Genomic DNA, 13,994 nt, shown 5'->3' with positions numbered 1-13,994 from the left:
ATCCTGCAGCCAGTGTCCAATCCAATGAGAAGTTTGATGGGTAACAAAAGTAAACTATAAAGCAAACATGAGAAAACAGAATGGTTTATGGAGTAACAATTCTGCAAACCAGTCAAGATGGATTAAAGAGAGCAAGGATGAGAGAGAAAGAGAGAGAGAGAGAGAGAGACCTATTTTGCATAATTTTCTTTATTTCAATCCCTTATCTTAGATGTTAAGTCGACGTTTCGGTCCAATACTTGGACCTTTGTCAAAACATGTTACATAGAGCAATAGGTAGACAAGTGTATATAAACTGTCAAAAACTACTGTTTGCAAAACGGCAAGAAGCACCCGTAATGCATTATCCTTCTATTTGTCCTTATGTACCAAACATAAGACAGAGTAGGATGACAGAACTTGGGAGAGATGCAGGTAGCCAGGTCTTAGAGCCCATAAGCAGTAACTAATATATTACCTCTCTGCAGGCACACAAGGTTCTTACTGCTACACTGTGGCTACATTATCCACCTTTTTATTATCAGAGACACGTACATGCCAAGCAATGAGCAGTGTTGTGTTTCCGTAACAATCATGAATGTTTAAATGAAATAGGTTGTTGGCAGTGTTAATTAGGTTAATAGACTAAGTTGTTCAATGATCTTTATTTAAATTCAGCAGCTTAATATTTCAGTTTTTTTGTCTTAAACATCGATCAAGCCATTTACCCATTTTCAGTACTGAGGTCATTTCATAACTAAAGGGACTCTTAAGAATAAACTAAATTATAGTCCAGAAGCAACTGTGAGACTCATTAAGAAAGTATGTCATAGGTCACACAACCTTTGTTTTCAAGAGGGAGATGTGGGACTATTAAAGAAATCTAATTAGGTAAAAAGTGTATTAAACACATCATGCCACAAGTGAGTGAATTAATGTCCTCACAGGTCTTACTTTATATCTCAATTGTAAAGCGCTATGGAATTTGCTAGCGCTATATAAATTAATGTTGATGATGATGATATCATCAGGCCTTACCTTACATCATGACATCCCTCTTTATTCTTTTTAAAGGTGCTTTCACTGGTGTCTTACTGTATTCAGTCATCGAAGTACCGCCGCGTAAAAACTATTACCGTAAAAATCCGGCGTTAAAACTACCGGAAAAACGGTATTTACGCGCACTATTACCGTAATAACGATAATAGTGTGCAGGCCGCGTTACTTTTTCAAGTAACGCGGCCAATTAAATTACCCCCTTCAAGTACTACCCACCTGGGATGTCCTCAGTTTTGAAGTGGGTGGGGTCAGGACAATGTGTAGCAAAGTCCTATCCACTTCTGTGATTAAGTTAGTGCGGACATGGCTGCATGTGATAGATGCCTGATGTGACGAGGAGAATGAAAGCAAAGCCTTAAGCTACAAACTGAGTTATTTAGTGGAAGGAGTAGGGTCTCCCAACAGCACAAAGAAGTGATGTGAAAGTTATAATAAACTGGTGCAAGAATATTGTGGCCACAAGCACAACTCTATGTGATATGATGAAAGTTAATTTATCAAGCTCATTAAAAGTATAGCATGTAGAATGTATAAGAGGCTAATGTGTGGGTCGTCTTAAGAAAACTGACCATCCCTAGAGAGTGCACATCTACTTCATTAAGCACTAGGGAGGTGGTTCCCACTCTGGGACCACCATAATTACTTTTTTTGTAAACTACTTTGTTGAATCCAATAAGTATCAGACACCATTGTTGTTTTGTATTGGCTGGAGCACTGGAAGAGCAAGAAAACATTTAAATGTATGTAGAGGGTGTGCGTTTACGGAGGTGATTGAAAATAACAACACCTTTAAAGCAGGCACAAAATACACCAAAAGCATTTAAAACACAGTATCCAACTAATCTATATCACTGTCACTATTCTTGCCAAAACTCAATGTGGTCATTAGAAATTCAATTACTTACATATCAGTGGGGCTTTTTTTTTTTTACTGGTCTAGTATATAAATGTCAATACTAAACCACTGAAGTGTACTCAATAAGATAGGAACCCAATTTACAGCATACAGCTATATACACATATATACACTATTCTAGAAAAAAGGCTAAAAGAGGTTAACTGATATTTAATGGACACGTTTTCCTTCGTTTGATTCCATCTCTCTTATTAGGGTTTTGTAGTGTTCAGTTTTACATTGCTAAACTTGTTCCGTATACAAACAAAACATGCAAACATTGAAATATGCTATTATATTGCAGACAGACTTGACTTGAGCATGGAACCATTAGGGCTCAAAACATGAAAACAACTTAAACATAAGCACTTACATTTTAAAAAATTGACCATCCCTTTAAAATATTTAATTGAATATAACATAGTAGAACAAGTGAGACTAAAAAAGGCATAAAGAAACATCAATAACACTGAATTAATTCAGGGCTCGCAAAATAAAATCTGTTGTGTACATAGAAACTATACAGTTTGACACTTGTGTTAAAGGATGCAATAAGAAAGAAGGGGGAGAAATCCTTAGGTTATGGCCTTCATTTGATAGCATGCAGCAGGAAGATTTGAGAGACAATGTACTATACACTTAGCAATTCAACAGATTTCTACAGTGTCAAAATTTTTAAATATATCTTCCTTCTTTACTCTTCTTCGCCCTGTGCACATATATACGCACACAAGCCTGAATGGTTAAGCAGTGGATTATAACAGTATCTGTAATCCTATGTGTGACCCCAGGCTCTGAAAGCCGTGGCATTGCCATGCCACAGATGTTGCCTTTAGAAAGAAAAATGTTCTTAGTAATCATTTGAACCCATCATCTGCCATAGTACTGAGCTGTTGTCAATAAGGAGCAGAAAGTAACTACATTAAATCTGATCATAACTCGGATATCTGATAATCCAGTCGGCAGAAGACTGCTGTGGACCTGCGTTATCACCCTGAGTGCCACTGTGTGGCCAATTTGGAAACTAATATTGATGCTCAGCAGAGCCGCATTTTAATCGAGGTGGTACAAAGATCTCTTGCCCAGTTGAATTACCCACACCATTTCTACACGCCAACCCACTACTAGACATATCTGAGCAATACACACAAAAAGGTACTGTACAGCACTTTAATAGTATAAAATACTGTATCTATCATTTTTGGGGGGAGGGGGATTATATAAGTGGGTTAGCTAACTAGCCCGAGGGCAAAAAATGGTACTTGTGTATTATACAGGCACCACTTAAGCTGTAGAGGGATGATTTTTGCCAAGGAGCGGCATCTGCTCCCAGTACTGACTGGATTACTGCTACATAGAATGGGCTGTGCAAGCGCCAGGTCCAACTGTATTACTGCCACTGCGGTTGAGCTGTGCGGGCACTGGGATTACCTGGATTACTGCCACAGAGAATGAGCTGTGCTGGCACTAGGACCGGCTGGATTGCTCCCTAGAAGATGAGCTGTGCAGGCACTATGACCGACCAGATTACTGCCCAGAGGATGACTAGTGTACTGTAGGCGCCAAGACTGATCGGGTTAATGACACAAATGATGGGATATGGAGGGATAAGCAGGTGTACAAAATGTGTATAATTAGAAAGTACTACAAATGTTTAAATCTGAACCTGTTTATCCATTAGTGAAAGTCTTCCAAATTAATTTTGGTTATAGTCAGGGAAATAAACCTAATAGGGGTGATAACAAAAATGAACAGAGATTCCTCTACTGTAGTAACCGGTTGTGTGCGCAGCCGCCCATTGCGGTAATGTTTCGCTAAGAATTGAATTCCTCCCTCATACTGCAAATAAGAAATGTACAGAAGACAATAAGCAATGGTGGTATTAAAAAGTGTGCAAGAGCACTGTGTGTTTAAATGTTCATAAAGTCTCATCTTTGACTCATCTCAAAGTATTCCACCAGACTACTACAAGTAACTGCAATCAGACACCAGATAAAAGGACATACCATTTCAAAAGCCATGATCACATAGGGATTAATCTAACACATTTACACACCAAACGTACATATGAAAAGACGCATTCAAAAACATATGTACTTAATCCATCCAGCTCAGAAACAGTATTTGCTCCAGGTGTACCATTGTATATACTTACGCCACACAATAGTGTAGAGATGCAGATTGAAAGCGTTACAAGTAAATGCTAAAGTTGCATTACCCTATTTGTACACAATATAATAATGTAACATGTAATTAAATATAAACACCTCCACATTTGTTGTGTTCACCTTTAAGAATCAAATTGGTATTACACACATTCCAAACTTGAGTTATAACAAATCACTCCTCAAACACTTAAATAAAGCAGCCTAGACTGTGATACCTGTGAGATGGAAATCAACATCACCATCGACTATGAAGGATTTGTTTAACCAGGACGGATAACTTCTTTCTAAGTTGATATTGACAATACCCCAACCAATGTTTGCATCTACAAAGATTGGTTAGACTGATGGACCATCATTTTCATTTTGTACAGTACATTAGTTACACAGTCTAGATATAAAGGATCTCCTTGTTACCTGTTTATTTTTGTCTGTTTTATAGAAGGTAAAATCACCAACATGAATTGTTAAATGTGTTATTTTTTTTACTGCTGAATGTATTTACCACATTCTGTATTTTGTGCTGATTTCAATAAATAAAGATTATATTAAAAGCAAATGGGAGTCTTCATTTCTGCAGTAGTCGAAATGAAAATGTAAATTAAGTAATGCGAATGGATGGCCGTGACTTGATACAATACAGTCGTAATACTAATGAATTAAGTACTATCGGTAGTCATTGGTAGTCATGCATATTGTACCTGTTAGAGATACTGCTAAATGATGAATAGGGGTATTAATAATTATGCTGCAATTACCCACCGCTGCCTATTCCCCATTTAACAACTCCAGGGTTAAGAAGATGAAAGTAAACAATGTACAAAAATGTGGATATGGATGTATATGTATGCAATGTGTGCACACCTACTGTGGAACTTAGTATTTTGCATATAAAAAAAGGTGGTGCATGTCCAACTCTAAATGAGCCCCACAGTCCTCATCACATACATATATAAAATCGACTTTTAGTTTTCTAGAGTAGTCTATAAAATTAAAGTAAAAGTCAGATTGATTGCTATGGGTTACAGCATATTTTAAGCCCAGTTACCTGTACACCAGTTTTCATTACTGTCCCCCAATATGATAGATATGAGGTCGACCTAGGTAGATCCATTAGTCAAACTTGAGAATTTATCTGCTAAATATGGATAATTTCATAACAAAAATTGCTACAAATTGTTTACTGGATGTAATTACTAATTTTAAAATACCTCAACAAAGACAATGAAACAAAACAATGAAGCAAATGAAACAAACTCTGTGTGAGCTACAATGCTGCTCTATTGGCAAAGGAAATCTCTACTCTAGAAGGGATTGGGCCTAGTACTTTCATCTCCATGGAGATGTGGCCTTGTCTACTTTCTGATGACGGAATTCTCTGAACATGTTACATTCATGAACAAATTTGCCTAATAAGCCCCCTTGACCTTCACAGTGTAGTTGAAGATATCACCCATGCTTACTAGTGGCTGAGGGGGGGGGGGGCAACCGGTAAACTATTGTGTTGTGTTTATTGCTGCTGCTAGATAATACATAACACCTTTCTATAAAACATTTTTTTTAAAAACTTTTCATCATTATTCAAATCATAGATGTAAAAGATAATAAAAAATAAATATGTATTGTGCATTGTTAACATTAATTTCTCCTAAAAACATAAGGTTTCTTTTCTTATAATTTACCGGTATTTACTCGAAGGTAACAGCACAACAAACATAGGGCACCAATTTTTCAGCAGAGTGTAATACGAGCTAAAACCAGAATGGCCCTGTGTAAAACAGGACAAATGGTTGTTCATATAATAGGCAGAACAATAGACTAATACAAATGATATGATGCACAGGTAGGATTACGGGAATAAACATACCACGCACATGAAAATAATGTGCCAAGAGATAATTGCATTCTATGCAAAGATAATGCAAACCAATGTCTAATATCCTCTTCCTGATATATAAATGGAACAAAAGATACTGTTCTGTATACCTGTCTACAAAATGATGATAATAAACATCTCTCTCTCCTCTCTATCGATATTATATCAATAAGGAATATATATATATATATATATATATATATATATATATATACATATATATATATATATATATATATATATATATATATATATTAGAAAGATAGTTGAAACCACATTCATCTAGTTGGTAATACATGTCAGCTTTGACTAAATATATATACACAGTTTTAATAAATTTGCTTAGTGCATAAAATAATAGATAGCAGGCCTTGTCATGAGTCGAGCCTGTTAATTTGTCAGATAATATTATGAAGAGCAAATAATTAATCCTCAAGGGGGATAAAAATACATTTCACCATATAACCTATGCTATCCTCCAATTCTTGCAGTGTTTTGAGCAAATATTTAAGCAGAGATTCATATAAAACATAAAGATTTGACTGGTATATGCACAGCACATATACTGGGATGTGGTGGATATAAGGACTAGAATTAAATTATCTGGCTGTTGTATAGCACAAAGACAAAAAATATTCAATGCCAAAGCAAGGGACAAGAGAGGAGACACAGTCTGTCCCCTTGTGTATTCCAGTGGGGGAGGGAAGCGGGAACAAAACACTAAATGGTTTGGGAGCGTAAACTACCAACAGATGTGATGGAGGGGCTGTGTATACTGAGCGTTTGGGGCTGGAAGAGAAACAAAAGCCAGGATTGATACAGCAAGGGAGGGTGCAGTGGGGACTGGTGTGTGAGGGAGATGGAAGAACATCTGCAAAGTGAGGAGATACTGTGCTGCAAGGGGTGTGTCCATGCACAATATCATGAAAAGATACCACAAAAAAATCAAAACACCATAATAATTGCATTAGTCACATCGGAAAGGATATGGTTTGTATGATGTGTCCGAATTTAAACAAATCAGTAACAAGATTTGGCAACAAGATAGTTAAAACTAAATGGCTTGCCAACCCCTCTTCAGCATTGAAAGATTTAACCAGCGTGTCTTTAATCCATTAAAGACCCATAAAGGAATAGAAAAAAAAGCTGTATGAAGGCAAAGCGTCCCCAAAAGCAGCAATGGTACAAATCTGGAACGCTATTTAATGCACAGAACAATGTGAAATTCCTCTGCCCTACCTACCGCAGAGTGAGGGCATGCGTTGCCAACGCCCTACAGGAACCACGCTACTGATGCCAAATTTTAGCAGAGCAGGAGCTGATTTGCAGAGCTGACCCATCCATATTCAGCTGTAGCTGTACTACATTTATGAGGATTATGTCATCCCTCTGTGCAAACACAGGCTCCAGTTCCCATGGATTTCTTTGCATCTCAATGAGCTCAGGAATGAAGGAATATAGGCAAGAATGGATTGTGGGATATTAGACACTATCCACCTGTCTGTCATGCTAAAATTATCAAATATGATAAAAATGTCATATTTTGTATGTTATTCTTTTGTATTTGTATTTTTTTCTTTTTGTACATGTATAAGCACAGAAGCTTTGTTCTACACCATATATATAAAATAGATTTTTTAATAAGAACATGGTCACTCCCATATCTACCTCCCACATGCACAACACATTACATGCATGTGCAGGATTTGCAGAGTGTTTAACCCCTTCCGTGACGAGGATGCAATAGAGGGATCTATCTGCCACACCTCACACCACCATGTGCTAGCAACTGTATACTCTGCCAGCTTTACCCATTTTAACATGTTCAGTGCCGTGGTGAGATGCCAACCTCTTTGGGAGGGGAGGGGTTTATGCAAATCTCAAAATGACCTCTCCTTAAAAATACTGCAACTGGAAGATGCTCCAGGGACTCCCCCTTTGTTCTGGCTCCCTAACCAGTCATTAAAACATAAAGTACAAAATAATTTAAATATACATGTATAATGTTCATGAGATAATTCATGAAAAGTTTAATATTATATATATAAATATATATATATATATATATATATATATGTCATATACAATACTACACACCTGTAATGTACAGACAATCAATAGATAATTCACGTGTGCAAGATATTGTACCGGTAATGCAAACGATACTATACCTTAAAGGAGGGGGTGCACACATGAATTATATACATATATAATTAATAGTATATAATTTTACAATATATATTATAATATATAAAATATAGTCACGTGTTAGTTATATAGATATGCAGCAACAATAAAAAAGGGGTTACTGCACAGTCTTTACCTACATAAGAGAGATCATTTATATTGCATATAGACATGCATGTTAACCTGCACTGCATACAATAACTATCCTACGTAATTATATATAGTCTTCTACAGATAACATGCCTGGTACCTGGCCGGTGCAATCCTAGCGGTGCTGGCCGGTGTTGGTGTCTTCTTGGTCGGTGGGAGCTGAAGAGACGGGAGCGAGCCGCAGGGGCGCGCAGGGGAGCTGTCAGGAGAACAGGGTCACGTGAGGAGAGGGGCGGGGAGACTGTCACTGACCGGAGGAGAGAGTGGTCTGTGGAGAGGATTAGACAGCTTGATACCTGAGAGCACGAGAGTCACAGTCATCATCCTATAGTAATCTATCAGCACACTATACTGCCACATGGTATTGTTGTAAGAGTGTACACGGCGCTGTAAGTTACACTATACTTGCAGTAAGTCAGTCTCATGAGACACCGTCTGCTGTGACTGTGACACTTGTGCAGTCGGTGACACTGGCATTTTGCGATGCCAACAATACACATTTTCAGCTCACACGATAATATTATTATTATTACGCACAGGCCATTTTAGAAAGCGTTACAGTGATGGTGACATCTCAGCCTCCACTGTCTACGTAATTTGCACTAATGGTTACAACTTAACAGTAACTCCGTGGTCACAGTACGAAGCTGGAAATACTACAGACACCTGACCCCGTGGGTCACGATCTAAAGCTGTGCTGCCATCCCCCGTTATTGTCTAGACCAGTGCCCTTATGGGGGCACCTGATATCATATAACTGCACTGTATACCGCGACGCAGCACTATCTATATGTACCAGCTGTACAATGTATAACTACCCCAGGTCACTCTGCGGTTCTAAGAACAAGACCCCCGGGTGACTATGTAAAGCTGCGCAGTGCCCAGTGATGGTGTGCGGTAACTCACCGTATTGCACCGTGTAATGTCACTTATAAGAGGCGGAGATAAACGTGCCCGCGCCTGTCTTTGAAATACACCCTTTTGAGCCACAACCGACGCTCGCCCTCTGCGGGTGCCCGTAGTCTTTGCGGGGCGGGGTTTCTTGTGAACGCGGACAGACCAGTCGCTCCCGCAGCAGCGCGCAGTCTTGGTCCTGCTGCTGCGACTGGTTACCATGGAGACAGGATCAGCAGCAGCCTCTCTCTCTTCCAAGAGCCAACATCCCTCCCCCTACAGCTCCTTTGTGTGAGGGATCTGTCTGAGACGCCCTCCCTCATGGAAGACCCCCTCCCTGGGTGTGATGTGAATGCCATGAGCATGCACAGCATGATTTCCAAGATTGTGATTTAGCAATAAATCTTTTATGTAAGGTTTGTCCGTCTTACATAGTTGCCAAATGCCAATACTGTCCAAGGAAAGGCCCAGGTTTAAAACATTTGACCTGCAAATGTTCCTATTTTCCAATATGGATCAAATAAACAATAAAATCAATCTTTTACTGAAGGTTGGTGACAATAGCTGCGGAATTAGTGGTGCTATATAAATAAATGGTGATGATGATGATGATGATAGCATCTGTTTTTATTCTCTAGGCTTTAGATGGTAATATTATAGATGTCAAGAAGTACACTTATCACATTCAGTAAACATGGCATGGTGGAGATTGTAGTGTTCCAAGGTCTGTACTGTAGGTCTGTGTATCTTTATTGGATACACCAGCTTAGCAGCAAAGTGAACTATTTTAACATGTTGCTAACTATCATTTGAGGTGGGTGATCCAATAATGTGTGAAAATTTTAAAATCTAATAGTTCCATAGGATATATATATATATATATATATATATATATATATATATATATATATATATATATACACACACATATACACACACTTTTTGCACCTTTCGCCATATTAAAGCCTGCTCCTCAAAATGAACAAGCGATTTCGTATTGACTAGTCACATCAGTGCTCTAGTCCTGATATATTTGCTAAAATGCAATATAGCATATCCTATTTTTTGTGTGCTAACGCAATTTTTTTTTATCAATAGGAAGTATACATTTAAATAAAATATTAAGAGTTTTTGACATGTTTTTATTTTTAATAAGACAAAAAAAGCAAGTAATAAAAATAAAATATTAAAAACACAGGAAATGCAATAAACATACATATGTAATACATTTCTAAATACCTCAAAGTGGAAGAGAGGCTAGCAAGTTCATGTATGCAAATAACCATCAAGACTGGCCCAGAAAAGAGGTAAGTTCACTCTTACAGCTCCCGGCCAGTATCTCCAGGCCCTGTCACTCAGTTGCCCCGGCGATCAATACATTGCTGCGATAATTGGTTTTCTAACGTTGCGATAGAAAATCAACCTTATTGCCACAGAATGATAAATAAGCCCATAAGTCCCTGAAAGAAGACATTTATCTACATTTGGGGTCACTTATGAAAACTGATGCTCTGGAGAAACATTATGCTGCTCACAGCAATGCTTGTTTTCATTTTCTATACTACACTAAAAAAAATATAGCTACATTGAATTGCCATGGGCAATACCACAGTTTTCCTGAACACTAGTTTTCAAAAATATTCCACATTGTTCTCACAGCAGTCACACTAAGGTGACGTAAACACTGGCATTAAAATTCTGCAGGAAAGATGCATTTCTAATGCATATTAAGTAAATGCAATCAACTGTGGGGGAAAAAATTGTAGCAAATGATGCAATTTGCATGTATAAATGTGATTAATCTGCGTTGTGCTGCAGCACATTTTCTTAAATGCTTCGTGTTCCATTTCAGTGCATCTGATGCGTGTCGATGCAGTTATGTGCATCTCAATGGAAGGGAGCTTTAAACACATACCTCCCAACTTGCAAGTCCCCAGGTGTGAGATAGGGAGCATTGCCACGTCATGATGGGGGCATGGCCAAGCCCCGATGGTGGCATGGCCATGTCCACAGAGGGGTGCCTAGTGCTGTAAAACGCTAGCCTGCCCATTAGATATCTCCTTTACCCCAACATTCCCATCCGCTGAACAAACATGTCCCTGGGCAGGACACAGCCCTAAATTCGGGACTGTCCCGCTGGGAGGTATTTAAAGGCCATGGGATGAGATACCATAGGCTTTTAACTGCATATTAAACTTACTGTGTAAGAAGCAAGTATAATGGTTTAAAAAAGGTATACATAAACGCAATGTAGCTTACATGGGATTTGCTTCAGTTTTAACATGTATTAAAAAAACTAATTGCAAAGACCAATTTATACATAGCTTTATGGTCATATGGTGATTACACAAAACAAACTGATATAACACAGCTACATGAAATCTCTTGTACTAGTTGATTGATGACACTATGGATGCACCAATGTGTTGCACTTTTACATTCTATCCAATCAATTCTAGATCTGAAATGGACATGACCGTTTTTATTGACCTACACATAATGATGTTATCCTAATTTGCTTATAATCAACCACATTTTCCAGCATCATCTGTGCATCTATGTCCAGCTTAAGCATTTGCATGGCAATCTGACCACACCTTTACAAACATACTCGGGCAGGTTAAAAAAAGACATGGTAGTTTGCAATGAGGAAGCACATTTATCTTAAAACATGTTTTATGAGTAAAAGCTAAGGATTTAGGCATATGCCTAGCCGCTCTGCTGCCTGAGATTCTCTCAAACACACACATCTGTATTTGAATTGTGTGCACTTTAAAATACAAATCTTGTAATTTTTAAGCATTATTACATCTACCACTAAAAAGGTAAATATCACTAATTTAGACTGTTGCATACAATTTTCTATTTTTAATTAAATCCATTCATTTTGCTCCCCCACAACAGTTGCTACCTGAGATGGATGCCTAAGGTTGACTAACTATAGGCCCACCCTTGTTCATACCTCCCAACTGTCCTGATTTCAGCAGGACAGTACAGGTTTTAGGGCTCTGTTGCACTGTACCTTCCGGGGACATGGTTGTCCTGCAGGTGGGAACATTGGGGAGAAGGAAGACATCTAATGGGCAGCCTAGTGCTTTTCAGTGCTAGGAACCCCAGTGGGGTTGTGGCTACGCCCCCATCGTGATGTAACCAAGCCCCTTGTCCCGATCCTGGGGCTTGACTTGTTGGGAGGTATGTAATAGTGTATACATAAGTGGACATTGAGCACTAGGTTCAAATATAGAAGTCTTGGCTGAAAAAGAGGTTGCACATTTTTTTAAACTGCCTAACGGCTGATGCCCCCCCCCCCCTTCCTGATACCCACCCCCTTTTCCTTGAAATAAAGACATGAGATTTGTTTGTTGAGAAAAGAGGTCACAGCTTTATTTTACAATCTTTTGAAAGGTGGCAGAGAAAACAGCAGTGTATCCATCAGCTTCAGTCATAACCGTAATTATCACAAACAATAAGAAGGGGTCACACAATGCCTCCTGGTGCCTGCAGGCCTGGGGATCCCACCCCCCTTATCCTGGTTTCTTACAACATCCCCCCATAAGGGTGGTATTGAGCATTTCATCCCCACTTTCAAGGGAGGGTATCCCCATGGCAGCCGCTTGCTCCCCCACCCCTTCCCGTGACTGTTGACTGCAGTGCTTTTCCGCCTTGCTGTTCCTTCACTGCAAATAAAACACATGTTAACATACAATACATCTTATAACCCATCTGTGTCGTGGGTAGGTAGGAATTCTACTCTACACTCCTGGATTCCCTTAATTTAACTCCCTCTAATCACCTCTGGACATCACTACTACTACTACTACTATCCTACTCCCTCCCGTCTTTCATTGGCTCCTTATCCTCCTAATCAGACTTCTGTCTTCTTTATCCACCTACAGACAATAACCCACATAGACCTTAGCAGTCATCCAAACACAAGTAAATAGCTGAAGCATGCATGTGATTGGCTGAACATAAACAAGAGTGGTCATAGAATGAGAAAGTAAAGGAAGTGTGCACCACCTTGGTGATAAACAACTGTAAATATATTAACGTGATTATATTTTCTTGCAGGAAAGTTACCATTGAGTTTTGACACAACTGTATTTTGTGGCTGAAAAAGAAAACAAGTTACCAATGGGCTGCATATTAACTATAGACTTATTAGTGATTTCAAGCATTGTGTTATACCATTTTGTTACCAATAAGTTAGACCTTTTAATATTCACACATCATAGGCAGCCATTTTGGCATAGTCAGACACCTTGGTTCCTAACTCATAGGGCCTGATTCATTAAGGAAAGATAAGCAAAAGTAAATAAGTAAGGCAAAACCATTTTGCATTGGACGGGGAGGTAAATTTAAAATGTGATGGCAGATTTATAGTTGGGGTAGGGCATGTCCTAGATCAGCTTTAAATTTCAGTGTAAAATTAAAGCTATCAAGTATTTGTGTGCTACATGAAAAAACAGGCAATATTTAACTTATTTACAGAATAATAAACTATTTGTACCCCTTGCATTGTGACATGGTTTTGTTCAGGAGAAAAGTTACTCATTTTTTTTACTTACTTTCCTTAATGAATCAGGCCCATAGTCTGCATATTTGTACAGCTTTCCAAAATCATCTGCCTCTACTGAAAAAATTAAGGAACTATAGTATGTGAATAATTTCATGGATTCTGCAGTAAAAAAACATAATCAAGTGTAACCTCACATCTATTTATTCATAAACCACACTTCAGGGTCTGTATAAAAAAACCTGCTAACACCTGTTAAGTAGAACTCGTGTT

At 38.4% G+C, this 13,994-nt stretch overlaps 1 protein-coding gene across 8 annotated transcripts in view; it reads right to left on the bottom strand.

Moving 5' to 3' along the window:
* Positions 1-9,369, bottom strand: part of MAPT (microtubule associated protein tau) — an 81,401-nt gene extending 72,032 nt beyond the window's left edge. For 2 of the 8 annotated variants that reach the window (XM_075176862.1, XM_075176859.1), the window contains exons 1-2: positions 9,218-9,360; positions 8,412-8,579 (exon numbers count right to left, since the gene is read on the bottom strand). The gene's annotated coding sequence lies outside the window, so the exon portion shown is untranslated. Of the gene's footprint in view, positions 1-8,404; positions 8,580-9,217 lie in introns of all 8 variants that reach the window. The other 6 variants (XM_075176860.1, XM_075176861.1, XM_075176853.1 and 3 more) reach the window with 6 other exon arrangements.
* Between the last annotated feature and the right edge of the window lie 4,625 nt (positions 9,370-13,994).

Source organism: Mixophyes fleayi, chromosome 6 (assembly GCF_038048845.1).
Source record: "Mixophyes fleayi isolate aMixFle1 chromosome 6, aMixFle1.hap1, whole genome shotgun sequence".
Lineage (NCBI taxonomy): Eukaryota > Metazoa > Chordata > Amphibia > Anura > Limnodynastidae > Mixophyes > Mixophyes fleayi.
The sequence above is the reverse complement of the archived record's forward strand: the minus strand, read 5'-3'. Positions and strand labels throughout refer to the sequence as shown.